The following is a 6,000-nucleotide window of genomic DNA, read 5'->3' on the forward strand; positions in this document are numbered from 1 at the left end:
AACTGCGGTTGTGCAGTCCGACATCATTGACCCTGTGGACTAGGTTGTTCCACAGGGCGGTCCACTCCTGCTGTTCATGGGCAGCCCGGCCAAACAATTAAGGATAGTGCTGGATTAGGTGGTTTAGCACTATTTCATTCTCAGCAGCTGAGTAAGCTGGGAGATGTCCATGTGACATCTTATCTGACAGACATAAAGATGGAAACAAGCAAAGTTACCACAGTTCTTAATACACATCTCTGTCACCCCCCCCCCACCATATCAGTGACAACAAACTGTTCATACAACTCAATAGGTATGGCTACAGCTTACCTTCCTTTGGGACATATATTGTATTGTACCATGCTTTGTGCTATGTGTTTGTAGCCATGTTCCCTGTGTGGACACTATCATTGCTGGCCTGTTACAGACTATTGACCTGCAAGCCATTGTCAGGGCCACTATGGTTCCATATATGCCTGTGGTATGCTTGCTATGTGATTTGCTGCACATCTGACATTCTGTGTTATTGGGGATATCTATGCATACTGTTGGACATGTTCAGGGATTGTGTAGATTATTACTGCCCACATATGTTCTATAACAGTGACACAATAGCATGTTTAGGGAATATTTGCCAGCAGAACCACCTCTCCAAACTCATCTGCCCATGTTACCAGGCCACATCACATGTGGGACCCACCCTGGGGCCTCCTCATATACTGGTCCAGCACTATATTCAGGTGGAACCAACTCAGGGAATGTTGTCCCCCTGCTGGGGTCACACACAGACATGATCTTGTCCGCCAAGGTCAGGTCCAGGATTTGTCCCATAGAGGGCTCCACAGACACATGTGGGATATGCTACATCACATTGACGCACCCAGTACATATTTACAGGGTCCACATGCTCCTCCTGCTCAGCCACCAGGCTAGGCACCTTTGGGACGTGGACTACTGTTGTGAGTAGCAGTGGGTGGGAGGCTTGTTCTCATTATGTCCATATTGGAGCCCATGGGGCTTCCACATCACAGACCACACAAACCATCCATGGTGTTTACCCACCACATGTGTCACATACCACCCCTGTAGGCTGTCCTCTATATCTACCAACCCAGACCAACTCCACAACTATATCTGCAATACTTCCCCATATTCCCATTCCCTACTTCACAGACAAGGGCAATGTGGTCATAACAAGGGGTTCACATGTGACATACCATCCATGTTGCACAAACTGACAGCTGTATATATCTGTGTGTATTGCTATGTGTGCTATTCCCTCACACATAACATGCAGCACTGTGGTGGCAATATAGGGGACATGTATTTACATACATATGTGTGTGTGTGTGTGTGTGTGTGTGTGTGTGTGTGTGTGTGTGTGTGTTTGTATAGATGTAGACATGTGCATATAGGTATATATCTATATATGTGTAGATATATGATGTATATATGTGTTTATATATATGTCTACATATGGGTATCTGTATATTTGTGGACATACATGTATGTGTATATACATATATATTTATATATATATATATATATATATATATATATATATATATGTGTGTGTGTGTGTGTGTGTGTGTGTGTGTGTTTGTGTGTGTGTGTACACGTATACATATCTATATATGGGGTACATTCAGACATCAGGTCTACAATCTCACAACACTTTCCTGCACAGCTGCACTGTTCTGCCTTGCTACAACACAGACAGGTAACAGATATGGACACAGCCAAACACTGGGGGGGTATATGTAGGGCCAGATTGCAGGTAATCCTATTACACACCTATGGCATTCCAGCATGCTACAGTACAGGTTAACCTGAGTGTCCTGCAAGTGGTGGACTGTGGAACCAACATGTCCATCATTATGGCATTACTTCCACCACCAGCTACTGGCCACAGTAATATACATGCTTTCCATTACACAACAGACACTATGATGGCTTACATCTTATTAGTCAGTGCTGCTCTGCACAGTTGACAGGTATTGCCCACTACCCACAGGGACAGACTCTATTGTCCTTAGCAGTTGTTCAGCTGAACATCATTATGACAACACCTGATGGCACATATAAATCATGCCACATCATCTATCCCATTATTATGGACCAAGTATTACAGTCAATTACATGCATATATATGTCACATACCTGTTGTGGGAATGATGTCTCCTCTGGATAGTTTGCTGGATGGATTTATTTATTTATTTTTTTGGGTTTTTTTTTTTGCCTTTCACTCTTTCTCTCTCTCTATCAGTCTCTCTCCAGTAAATTGATTGAGCTGCTTTGAATAGATTGCAGCATGGATTTTGTAGGTGATGCACATGATCAGGTGATGGCCTCTGCACCAGTCAGTGCCCTCCACTTGCTACCTGCATGCAGCATGCTGTGTAGTACTTCCAATTACCACTGCCAAGGCAACCCACTACAATAAATCCCTACATCATGTGGGTGTGGTCCCTTTACCTTTCCTGTATGGGGAACATCCTTCCTGTGTGTGGGCAGCAGTGTTACAAACAGCAGGTAGCAATACCTCTTGCAAGAGAACATGCACATAGGGTTGCCACCTTTTCAAATGCCCAAAGTGGGACATTTTTGATACAAACGTTACATTATGCAGGCCGAAACATATCCATGGCCAGTACAAAGGACAAAACTTCACTTTTTGCCTAAATAAAAGCTTATTCTTGTAGCATTTTAGTTGCTTATTCTGTTTCTTATAACACTTAGGTGTTTCAGATATATAATAACTGTTTTGTGCAACTCTTACTTAAAATATAGGAAATAATTTTGTCCTAAAAGCTCAGGACATTTGCCATTTTTACAATTGTTTTGCAGGACACAACTGCCCAAAAAGGGACTGTCCCTCACAAAGTGGGACAGATGGTAACCCTACTTGCACATTCAGACCAGCTACATATTTGTATGAGGTTCCAGAAATACAGAGTGTGAGTAGTGTTGTTGTATGTATTGTATAGCAGCGGTGTTACAGGGTTTGTGTATACATACTAGTTTAACATGCAATGCAGTCTGTCTGCATAGCTCACAGCTGTGGGCCTATCCACTTGATGGCCAGAGGTGTACCTGTTATGCTTTGTCTGTCCACCACACAGGTCTTGTGTCAGATATATCACTGGCAGTGTGTGTGTTGAGTGCTATCAGTACATGGCTACATCCATTGGTGTTTTTTGTCTTCATATGCCTGACTAAGGGTATGTTGCAGACTATCCTGTAACACCAGTGACTTGCTTAGTGTATGACAATAGTATTTCACATATGGGCCTGTGTTCCAGCTTCTGTCCTCCACCTACATACCAGGCCTTGTCCATATGACAAGCTGTCAGGGGTTGTTATGTAGTGGGCTGTGAGTATGTCATGCTGCCAGTCTTGCCATCATTCCACTGCTGTTGTGGCCCCCACAGATATTGTGGGGTTGGGTCCATATATGTGTGGGCTTCATTTACACAATACATGTGTGCCCTTATGCACTCCAGAGGCCAGTGTATGTAACAGTGGTATATGGCCCTGTATGTCAGTGGAGAGGTGGGATGCACCATAACTAATCTAGGTTGTTACAACATGTGGGGGTATCAGGGGTAAGCTGCCTTAAGGTATCTGGATGTACATTACCATACAATTCACCTTGGGTAAATGCAGGCCTACTGCTTCCTGCCATACAGACTGTTCTGTTTGTCACTGTGATTGTGATTGTGTCAGTTATGCCTTGCTATGTAACAGATACATCCCATTGTGTCAGCTGAGGTCTTTACCTCCTGGGGATTGTGTACAGAGTGTAGATAGAGGCTGCTGGACTATGCATCTGCATTACTTACTGTTGATTGATTGTTATCCTGTGGCCCAGTCTGTCTTTACTATTGAATTACTTGAAGGCCTTAGCCTGGACAACAACATATGTAAACCTTTCCAGAATACTGTATTAATATAACTGTTTCACAGTTGCATTAGTCTGTTTATATGTATGTCAGAGTCTATAAATAGCTTTATGACATGGCATATACAACTGTAATAGTACACAAATAAAGCTTTCCCATGTATGCAAACCAGTCTGTGGTGTTATATACTTCAACCTCTCTATGGGGATATGTTGCAGGCAACAATTGTCATTTGTATGGGTGGCTCATACAGTGTCCATTTGGTAAGGTGGCAACTGTAGGCATAGTGGCTGTTCCTTACTGTGTGCACCTTCTACATATGTATCTTCCTATACATATCTCTGTGTGTGTATTTGTAGTTACATATATATATATATATATATATATATATATATATATATATATATATATATATATATATCTGCATATATGTGTCTGTGTATATGTATCTTAGGAATGTTGATTACTTCCACATTGTACATTCCCTATTGTAGCCAGACTGTACTGCATGATATGTTACTGATATCAGCCTGACATCATACAGGTGGGTTGCAGTACTGTTAACATCTTGTGCCCATGTTGTGTCAGGTCCTGGTTATGGGATTTGCAACAGTTGGTATTGTATTGCAGGGCAGACATGTGTGGCTGTGGGGGGATATCTATATGTACAAGACATATGTTGCTTGTACCCCCACATCTCCATTAACGGTGTATGTGGACATATATGTTTTTATGTTCTCTTTTATATCTATAGATATATGTATGTAAATACATATATAGATATATATTTATGCTATAAATATATATATACATACACACACACACACACACACACACACACACACACACACACACACACACACACACACACACACACATGTTTAAATACATTTCCTGTACTGTTGAATGAGTGTGCAGGATAACATGTTTGTGAAAACAGCTGGGTTATGTATATCTCACATGACTTAGTGGTAAGCCACTTTGGCTATGGTGTGCAGGGTCTTGGGTTTGAGCCATGCAAAGGCTGTTTATTTTGTTGCTGGGCAGAACACGGGCCATTGGATACAGAGTGATTAAGGCACTTTTAAGCAGTTGTAAGCGGGTTTGCACGGGTTTTTCATGGAGGTAAGCAATGCTCACTTCCGGTTACAGTTTCTTATACTGATTTAGCTTCTCAATTGCTTAATCTGTGTAGGTATTGCTTACCCCCATGCAAAAAGGCTTAAACCCGCTTACTGCTGCTTAAAAGTGCTTACTTTTGCTTAATTTGCACTAATTTCTTTAAAAGAAAAGAAAAAAGGGTTGATAGGAAAGTGGTGAAAAAGGGGCACAAAGAGGGAAAGAAAGTAGAGAAAATAGCTAGGGATGTGTAGGAAGGGTGAAGGGAAGGTCCATAGCTGCCCATTTCTTCTACAGCAGCAGCTGTGCATATACACTGAATTTGGAGGTAGATTTGGGCACTCAAACACCTGAGAGAGGAATGAGGGCAGTAAAAATATGTTGTGATGCAATTAGACCAGATTACATGTGGCCAGTGGACACTTGTGCGAAATGGACAGCTATGTATGGGGCAAGATTTTTTTGGGGAACAGATTGCCCTTTTTTTTCAGGTGAGAATGGGATGTTGGGGAGGAATAGTAGTTATATTTGGGAAGGAAGGTTGGGTAGGTTAACAGTCAAGATAAACAAGACACATACAGGGGCGGTATATGACACATGTGGGGGGTAAACACCTTGATGGGGAGGGGTGTTGGGAAATCAGAAGCCCATGAGCCCCCTAGTGGAAATAGTGGGATTGAGGTCCCCAGCCATGGGCAGTCACCACTGCACCTTCAAAGCCCCAAAGATGGCTGTGCTGGGGGCTGAGTCTGAGAGCCATGCTGACCCTCTAGTCATGACATGTGGCCCTCAAGCTGGTGTAGCAGATCTCCAAACTGCTGATTGAGCTCGCTATGCACCATGACCCGGACCTGGCAATGGATGACAGGTTCCTATCCGTGCCTAATCCCAGGGGGGGCAAGCCCCATCTCCTGAGGTGGTTCCACCCAAAGGTGGTGCAAGACAAATGGACAAGGGGGGAGGGGTTCCCCTTTTGGCCAGATGCGGTGCCCGGTGA

General features: G+C 43.1%; 1 protein-coding gene across 1 annotated transcript in view; it reads left to right on the forward strand.

Annotated features, from left to right (window-relative positions):
• LOC122797326 (highly reducing polyketide synthase 40-like) overlaps positions 1–6,000 on the forward strand; it is a 267,568-nt gene that overhangs the window by 209,297 nt on the left and 52,271 nt on the right. The window lies entirely within an intron of this gene.

The sequence above is a fragment of the Protopterus annectens genome, chromosome 3.part0 (genome assembly GCF_019279795.1).
Source record: "Protopterus annectens isolate FY-2018-M chromosome 3.part0, PAN1.0, whole genome shotgun sequence".
Taxonomy (NCBI): Eukaryota; Metazoa; Chordata; order Ceratodontiformes; family Protopteridae; genus Protopterus; species Protopterus annectens.